General features: G+C 41.3%; 1 long non-coding RNA gene across 1 annotated transcript; it reads right to left on the bottom strand.

Annotated features, from left to right (window-relative positions):
* Nucleotides 1-1103: 1103 nt before the first annotated feature.
* Nucleotides 1104-7703, bottom strand: LOC142818012 (uncharacterized). Its single transcript, XR_012895476.1, has 3 exons — nt 7541-7703; nt 4317-4572; nt 1104-1747 (listed from the first exon to the last, which is right to left on the bottom strand). It is a non-coding gene; the product is annotated as an uncharacterized LOC142818012 (long non-coding RNA).
* Nucleotides 7704-9161: the final 1458 nt, after the last annotated feature.

The following is a 9161-nucleotide window of genomic DNA, read 5'->3' on the forward strand; positions in this document are numbered from 1 at the left end:
AGGGTGCTCCACATCGACGTACCAGTGGGCCAAATCTAGGATTGGCGCTGGAGATGGCTAAAAATGCAGATTGCTGTATACTCTGTAGACCATGCAGAGTGACAGCCCACATACAGTTTGTTAGTACTTGAACACATGTACTAAGTCGTCCATTCCACCCTGAACACGTGCACCATGCACGCGGCCGGCCCTCCACAGAGTGCCTTCCGCAGGCGCTTATGAAACTAGCACTGAAACACAGTGACAGCTCTAGGTGGGGCTTTTGCATCATCGTCTTTTAAAACACAGTGTCTCTGCAGTGAAGCAACTGGTAAGTTGGTTCCAGTGTTTTTCTTTCTCTATGTGTAGGCAAATAGAGAATCCGGCACTGTTATTGAGAAGTGCTGCAATTGTGCCTTACCCTGTCCAGGTGCTGTTCCTCGGGTTTTCGTTTTTGGCTGCTCTGGATAGAACAAGCTGCACTTCTAAAGAACAGTGTCGAATTTTAGATAAGCTGGTACTGTTGCAAGAGCAAAGTTAGCTTCACCACAACGGCAGTGTGATTTGGCGAAGCGGATGTTCTCTAGCAGTCAACAAAGTGGAGGCCCACTTACAGCTGTCTGTACGTTTGTGTACTAGTTACCAAAGTGCCCTCGAGAAGCGCTCAGCAGAGTGCCGGATGCATGGTGCAATGTTCAAGGTGGAAGTAGACAATATGTAAATATATACCTTAAAGCAAGCTATATTGAATAAATATGTGTGTTTCAATAATCATGAAATTGATCCCAGAGTGCGTATATGGCCTGTGCTACCCATTTTTGGTCTAGAATGAATGTAATCTATTCAAGGCCCCTTGCTGCACACATGCATGCACAATTTATGGATGCTTGGTCACCATACAGACATGCATGCCTGCAAATTAAAATTCCCAAGTTTCGAATACTGGTGATTATTTCAAATGCCATATACTCACTTTGAAAGACACACAGATAATATACACTAAATACAGAACCTTACCACATTGCGCTCTTTTAAATTATGTGTAGCAGACGTGAGCTTTTATGCATCTGAGAATGCAAGATATTAGGCCCCAACAAAAATTTATGACAAATAAATTAACATGATGCCAATAGTCACTATTTTATTGTACATAGCATACAGCCGAAAAAGATTGACAATAGTAAACATGAGCTATGACCTTCTGCATCGATCGTAATGGTGAGATCTTTGTGAGTGAGGATCAATCTTCTGTTTTTTCAAATCTTTTTTCTTACGAGTAGACATATTTTTTGTGACGAGACTTCTTTTTCAACTTTTAACATTCTGACTTCCCCCCTTGCATAGTAGATAGCAAATAAATTATTTAGAACAACAAAATATACGTTAGAGGCACCAGCAGTCCAAAGGCGCTTATTGAGGGTGTTGCCAGTGCCCACAAAATTGCAAAAGAAAATAGATAGGAAAGTAGGTGTGTGGTAAAACATGTGGGCTTATATAACATGCTTTGGTCATCATGCTAAAAGCCTTGACTACAAACTTGCTCAAGGCTTATTTACAGCTCTCCCTTTATATATGTGTGTGTGTTTCTAAACTTGTGCGTTACAAAATCACAAATATTGGCAAAGTAATGCAAGTTGTGTTGGATTAATATAATGGGATCATTCAAACACTTGCACAATCCATCTTCAGCTGCCCAGGCGACTTTGGTTCCTTTTACTAAAGTGTGGTCAGGGCGCTCCTTCTCTACAGCACAAACGCACCCAGAAGCCTAAAATAAAGACAGAAGTAATCACTAAGAGTTTCACAAGACAGACTGTCCAAGATACAATATACTTTGTCATGCTGGAGTGTTCTTAGTTCTATGTGAGTAGAAGTCAGCATCAAAATTCACTTTGTTTTCAACTGAAAACATGCTTGTTGGAGGTCCGCCAGGCAAAAAACTGTGTGAACAACTTGACAGTACCTGGGGGCCTACAGAGGGTAGCACGTACAACAGATTTCACATACAAAAACAAACAGCATAGTAGAAAGGAAATTTATACACAAGAAACATCTGAGCAATGATTCAGCATGATGCACACGTGAAACATGAGTTAGGTTGAGTAAAAAGCTATTCATCAAGTAATTGCGCACATCCGATTTGAACAAACCGAATAAGGCACTGAAGTTAATAAGGGTTTTTAAAGAATTGTAAAGTGCCAATAAGCAATATTCTAGTCTAGCCCTACAATAGTGTGTCATGTATGTAGTACTAGTATTTGCCTGTTAGGTACGCTGTAGTCATGAACATATTCAGTTTTTCTAATACCTAAAACTTAGTATGTTGCAGTCCAGCTGTTCATGTTCAATAAATAATTGTTTGTGGTAGAATTTAGGTTACAAAATTGATGCTAAAAATTTGGCAGACCCCACATACTTTGGGAATCGATGTTATGCGAAACACGCATAACATGTATTTTAATTTTTTTTATTGAGCGATCTTATGAAGTGGAGCTCAATATAAGTACAAATTCTCGCACACACATACGTTAAAGAGCCGCATATGTTTCATTTGTTATGGGGAGATGTCACACCTTGACAACATTAGCAGTTATTTGCTGTTTCGTAACGATGCCAACAGAAACATGGATATTAGCCACACTAGAAGTGGTAGGCTGGTATGAAGCACTGGTGTTTGCGCTGGCACTAGCGACGATGGTAGCCCTCAACACTGCTACACAAATACTTCACAGGATGGTGCCTGACTACAATTGACTTTGACTCGACCTCACGGCTGCATCATAGGAGTGCACATGTAATAGTTATAAAATTTGATAGCCAGTACTGCAAGGACAGTTGATGTTACACAAACATTTGAGACTATTTGGAAAGTATAACCGAGGCCGGGCATGGCTCTGTGGTAGAATACTTAATTACCAAGCAGAATACTAGGTTTCCATTCCTGCTAGCACACTTGACTTTATTCTTTGCATTAATTTGGTCAATGCTGCCTATGTCAGCTTTTTAACATGATAGCGTTGAAGAGCTCGTGTCGCAGAAAACCCGCCGCCGGCGTCTGCCCCATTGGTTGTGAGCAAAAAATCGTCTGTGCATCTGTGACCGAAAAATCAAGTTACCTAGTTTCCAGAAACTCAAAATTCCTACTTATGACCTAATGGAGGAGTGCTAATTGCTGCAAAACAAAACCCCCAAGTCGTACTACTAGACACTCAACACAGGGCTTAACACACGGAAGTCTATTGACATCGGCCAAAAATTAACGTTAGATGTACAGCGCTATTCCTTTTCCCCATTTCATGAACTACACAATGCCATGATAATTGTACCCTGGTATTCTTGGTGGGCTATATCGCACAAAAAATACAAAGATTATGTCAAAAGAATGGCATCAAATTTTACCGGCATGTCATCGAAATAGAGACACAGGCTACTAGTCTTATTTATAATGCTAAGAGCATTTAAGGTAAAGGCATTGAAGATAGCTGGTGGCCTTTTTCACTATCTAGATATCAATTTTTCACTATCTAGGTATCAAAATTCTGCCATGTCAGTCATAGTTTACTGACATTGCAAGCAAAAGAAAAGTGTGGCTCTGAAGGCATCAACACAGCGTTTCGCCAGATCTTCTAAGAAGGCAGTCTTTAAAATTGCTAACAATTCCATTTTTTTGCTATAAATTTCGTGCTTTGCATCCAAATGAACCTCCATCCAACTTGTTTTTTTGCATTCGTGCTCTCAATAACTGCTTACCTTGTCTTGTCAAGTGTTCGTTGACATAAATAGGACTACTTGATCTAAAAGGAAAGGCCACTGTAGACAGACGTAAGTTTTTTGTCTTATCCAGAACATTTCATTTGTAACATCGTTCATAATGCACTACTATTTTTTTTCAAACTAGGCTTGTTTGTTCCTACTCTGTCTGCAGTGTCAATATCATCACGAGTAATGGTTTTTCCATCATCGCCCAAAAATTTCGGACAGCGTCAAAAGAAAACCCTCATTTGAGACGCCTTTGATGTCGGATAGTTCAACCTTGAATACAGTGTAAATTCTTCAATTTTCATCTGAAGTTGCTCATTTTCGCCTGGAAGTTTTTTGTGCCTGTTTCAAGGTGCGACAGGCTCTTCATGCAAAGTCTTTATTTCTAAAGAGAGCGCGTTGACACTGTCACCACCTTCGTTCCACACTTCTTGAAGGACCAAAGTTCAGTATGAATTTTGTGCTTGAAATCCTCTGTTTACCATGACAAACAATTCACAGGAAACATTAGTACTTTTGCTTGGGAGGAGTGCATGCAGTAATACTAACACAATTAAAGCAAGAAATAAGTGTCTCACTTGTGCAAAAATGATTTTGGCAGGCACTGTGAAGACCACACACACTGCTGCCAAACTGAGGAGAATATGGAGAGCACTTCATATAAGTAGGCAGCGTCCAGTAGCTTGGTGAGGCACAGCGCATAAGCAGGGTGAACAGAGCTGATGCTTGAAACAATGGTTCAGAGTTCGCTGGTGCTTGGGCTCCTTGACCTTGTCAGGAAATTTCCTTGAGCAGCTTCACTCAAATGAAATGACAGACTGTGCCGAAGAATTTCTGCACCAGTGAAAAAAATATTATTTTAGTGAGGTTCGTCTAGACTAGATGCGCTGCTTGCCAAATTGCAGTGAATGGCTAGAAACGCATGGCCAACATATATTTAGTGGCACGCAACTGAGAAATACAAAAAGGGCATGCTGCAGTATAAATACAACAAAAAACATGCTGCTGCAGAGCTTTTCATGGCGATGTCATACATGTGAATTTTCATTCACCTTTATAGCTCACTCATGCACGAAGATGAAGTTAGAACTTTTAGATGAAAACACCCCCTTTTAGCTGTATCGACTGCACGTAATTAAGAGATAAGCATGCGTGAGTAATGCTGTTGCCTGCAATCAATAAATTCTGTTCTTGAAGCTGACCAAATATATGCACGAGTGCATCCATAGAGGCACATTTGCATTTCTGTATTTATGATACCCATGTGATGTGTTTCTTAAGTAAATGCCATGCAATATGCACAATATGAATATTTTATTCCGTAAAATTGCAATACCACTGCATATACATGTCCGTATGCACATATGCATCCACTGCAGATAAAGCATAAAATTAAAGCAATACTGACACATGAAGTTTTTACCAAGGTAGTGGAGGGCTCCAGCAATTTCGACCACCTGGGGTTCTTTAACGTGCACACAAATCTGAGAACACAGGCCTACAGCATTTTCACCTTTATCGAAAAAGCAGCCAGCAAGGCCGGAATATCATCCTGCGACCTTCGGCTTAGAAACCGAGTACCTTAGCGACTAGACCACTGCGACAGGACTTCAATCTCCCTGTTCCCCCGTGTAGGGTGATACACCGTCTTTGCTGGTCTGGCTAACCTCCCTGCCTTTCCTTCTCTACCATTTATTCTCATGAGTTCAACGAATGAAGCTTCCTTCAAACAGCTAACATTTGGACGTTTATAATTTGCCTGAAATTAAGTTCACTAAATGAATATTGTGTGCTGCTTCATAGTGATCATTGATCTAAATTGTTCTGGTTGGCTAAAAAGGCACCACTACTCACTTCTAATCAAACAGCACAAGCTGTCTAATGACCATAGCGGGGAAAAGTGGAAACATTAAGACAAAACATCAATCTTGAACCCCATGCCATCAAAATGAAGCAGGCAAGCTTCTGCAATATTGACCGGCAACCAGGATCTCAGACACTGCAGATAGCTACATAACGTAATGGTTTCCCAACATGACGTAAAGGCAGCAGAATCACATATTGCCTAACCTGCTTCATTATGATAACGATGAGGCCATAACGTTATTGGCCTCTGTATGATAATAACAATTTACCTTGCATATCATGTGACATTAACATTCAATATGACGTCATGAATCTTGCATCCTACCATGTGGTCTAAGTACCAACAAGGCGGCTTTAGTGACGGTGGTGCAAGGCAATAAACAACAATCACTTGGTGAACATTATTTTTGATATTATTCAATTGGTCTGATGCGTACATCTTCAAAAAACGGAAGTTTAGATTTGTTCATTCTTAGATAAATACAATGTCTTAAGTTTGCATGTCAGCAGCAACATATGCACGTATTTGGCACGCATACTGTGATGTATAACCTTATTGTGTTTTGAGCAATAAATTAGGCATTCATACACTGCACATATCACAGGTCACTTGTAAATCTGCAGCGAGGTCATACAGAATTGATGTTATCAGATAAAGCGTTACACTTGTATTCGAAAGTGTCATTGGAAGTTTTGGTAGAACTTAGTTTTAGGATGTTTGTAGACGTATAGGTATTCGGCAAAGTTTTAACTCCAAAGCGGGCTGCAGCGCCCACAATTGTTTTACAAACCAGAAGAATGCAATGATATGAGAGCAGGGGGGAATAAGCAGTACCACCAAAATTGCACTCGAACGAGTGAACTACTGCTCAACCTAGTGCTTGCATAGCTAAGGTACGGCTATTCGGCCACTCATAGAGAAAATGTATTGACCTAGGCGTAATTGCACGCTTTGAGAACCGCACCTACAGCACGCTGTGTCAAGTTTACGCACACCTAATTAAGCTGAATATCATGGTCATTTAATATTATACGTGCCCGGTTGATGCAAACATATTTGGTCACACAGGAAAACACATCTACCTTATAGTTGCCCCGCCGCGGTGGTCTAGTGGTTAAGGTACTCGGCTGCGGCGGCTGCATTTCCGATGGAGGCGGAAATGTTGTAGGCCCGTGTACTCAGATTTGGGTGCACGTTAAAGAACCCCAGGTGGTCGAAATTTCCGGAGCCCTCCACTACGGCGTCTCTCATAATCAAATGGTGGTTTTGGGACGTTAAACCCCACAAATCAATCAATTACCTTATAGTAGTCACACACATTTAATGATCATGTAGCTGTTGAAAAGAGGACGCGTAACATATAAAACTTTCTTCATATACTTCTTTGGCACAGAAAACGAACAAGGCCGCGTAAATACCAACGCGGACACCACGTTATTCTTCTTCATTCTTCTAAATTAAATACGCAAAGATCTAATTCAACGCGAATCACCGGAATACTCCAACGCACGCGACACACAGACGACGCTTACGGCTTCCATGCGCAGTCCCCGAGCGGCGTCCGACGGCATTGCAAAAATATAGTGATTCATAGCGTGCAGAGCATCGCCCGCCGACTCGCAGCATCACAGCGCACATTGCTTTAACCTCCTTCCCCGCAGAAAAAATTCATCCGCGCGTAACGTCCCTGAGCTTAGACTTGAGCCTAATGAAATCAGACACGCCAGCAGGCTCGCTACGTTAATAAAAACTCACTTATCGTCTACCAGCTAGAAAAACCTTAGTTCACAACGTTATTATACTATAGCGCTTTCGGTGTTAACCGCGGGAGGAGCCGAGGACGCGAGCGGAAAGATAACAGCCTGGATCGGGCACGCCGCGGCCTGGCCGGAGAAGCAAAAAAACAAAGCGTCGACAGCAGAAACATCCACCTACCTTTTTAGTTTGGCGAGCGCTCGACGGTACAAAGCAGCCGGTCCTCTCTTGAGTATAGTGCATCTTCGTAACAAGCAGCACCGACAGAACACGAAAGACAGCGCAAACACACTTTGAACAACATAAAAAATCGACTTTAACGCTCGGCACACGGCCGTTGCGGCCTCCAGTAAGATACCGCCATTTCTGTCCTGCTGACGCCACCGATCCGCATTTGCGCACATAATTTTTTATATGATAAGTAAATAAATTATTTCTGCTTAAACTTTAAGTAAAAAATAGTGAAGATAGAAGATACCCTAGTGCGTATTGCATAGAATATTTTTTACTTTTGAAAATGACAAAATCACATAACGCGTTTTTGCGCAAAATTTGAAATGTGAAAAAGCGCGCGAAATTTGAAACGTTTGTTTGCTTGTGTATTTCTTATACCGTTACCTTGTTAACATCTGTACATTGGTTGAGTGGTTAAGCTGGCTGTTAAAAACAGTGTCAAAGCGTTTGTATATTAGTACAAAGTACAGGCAGCAAGCAAAATTTGTCACATCAAAATAAGCGGATTAGTTGGCAAACAATATTTTAGCTGTCTTTAGTAAATTTTCTTTAGGAAAATGTTTTAGTCAAGGCTCATTTTAACTTGCTTTGAAGAATATTTCTATGAAGAAAATCAAGAAAATGTTTCTGTGATGTTATAATATTAGAACGTCAATGTCCATAGCCCGCCATAAAAATTGGTAACACGTGTCAACTGATACATTGTAAGGTTAACAACTATTTGTACTACACAAAAACTATTTTATCTACCACGGTCTTGTTGGTTTGTATTTCTTTGCATTAACAAATGTATGATTTATATATACTGTCATGGACGAAGCTTTGTTTTCAATGTTAGGCGCAAACGAGGCCGAGAGCTCTATATGTGTAAGTCACAATCCTGTTGTAGCTCTACAAGCTGCGTGCTCCGCCAATGGCTAGTGAGCTTGTAGCGCATGGCTTGGTCAGCGCCGGCCGTGAGGCGACGACAAAAAGGCAGCAAGAATGCAAGAACCAGTGCAGAACTTACGTTCAGCCCGGCACTATTGCTATTCAGATATCAGTTACTGCGGTGGGGCTATTAATGAGACCCTGGTGTCTAACCAGTAGACATCTAAAAGCTGTTGGTTATGCTCTATGACCACGTTACTCACAAAGCTTTGTCGGCGACTGTGCACCCTAATGGGTGCTCATCAGCACCTATTATTTGTTGCACCCTTTTTGCACCCTAGTTTCCACCCTTTTGATGTGTTCACCCTTTAGGTTCCGCTTGTAGGGTGCTGAGACGCAAATAGGGTGCTTAAAGGGTGTGCTTAGGGTGTCGGCACCCTTTTGACACCCTTAAGGGTCAGAATCGGTTTACTGTGTAGTGTGCTCGCGGCCGTTTCGCTAGCTCCACGTACATAAAATTTGGTATCACGTGACCTAAATAGATGACGAAAGTAAACGACACATCCAAACATAATAATCATGACACAAAAGTCATGTACTGCAATATTCACCTGCAATCGTAAGATTGGGCTGATTATAAAGTGGCATATCAACATTTATCATTCGTGCTTCGCATGTCGTCGATTCCCACTGTGCG

Source organism: Rhipicephalus microplus, chromosome 5 (genome assembly GCF_043290135.1).
Source record: "Rhipicephalus microplus isolate Deutch F79 chromosome 5, USDA_Rmic, whole genome shotgun sequence".
Classification (NCBI taxonomy): Eukaryota; Metazoa; Arthropoda; class Arachnida; order Ixodida; family Ixodidae; genus Rhipicephalus; species Rhipicephalus microplus.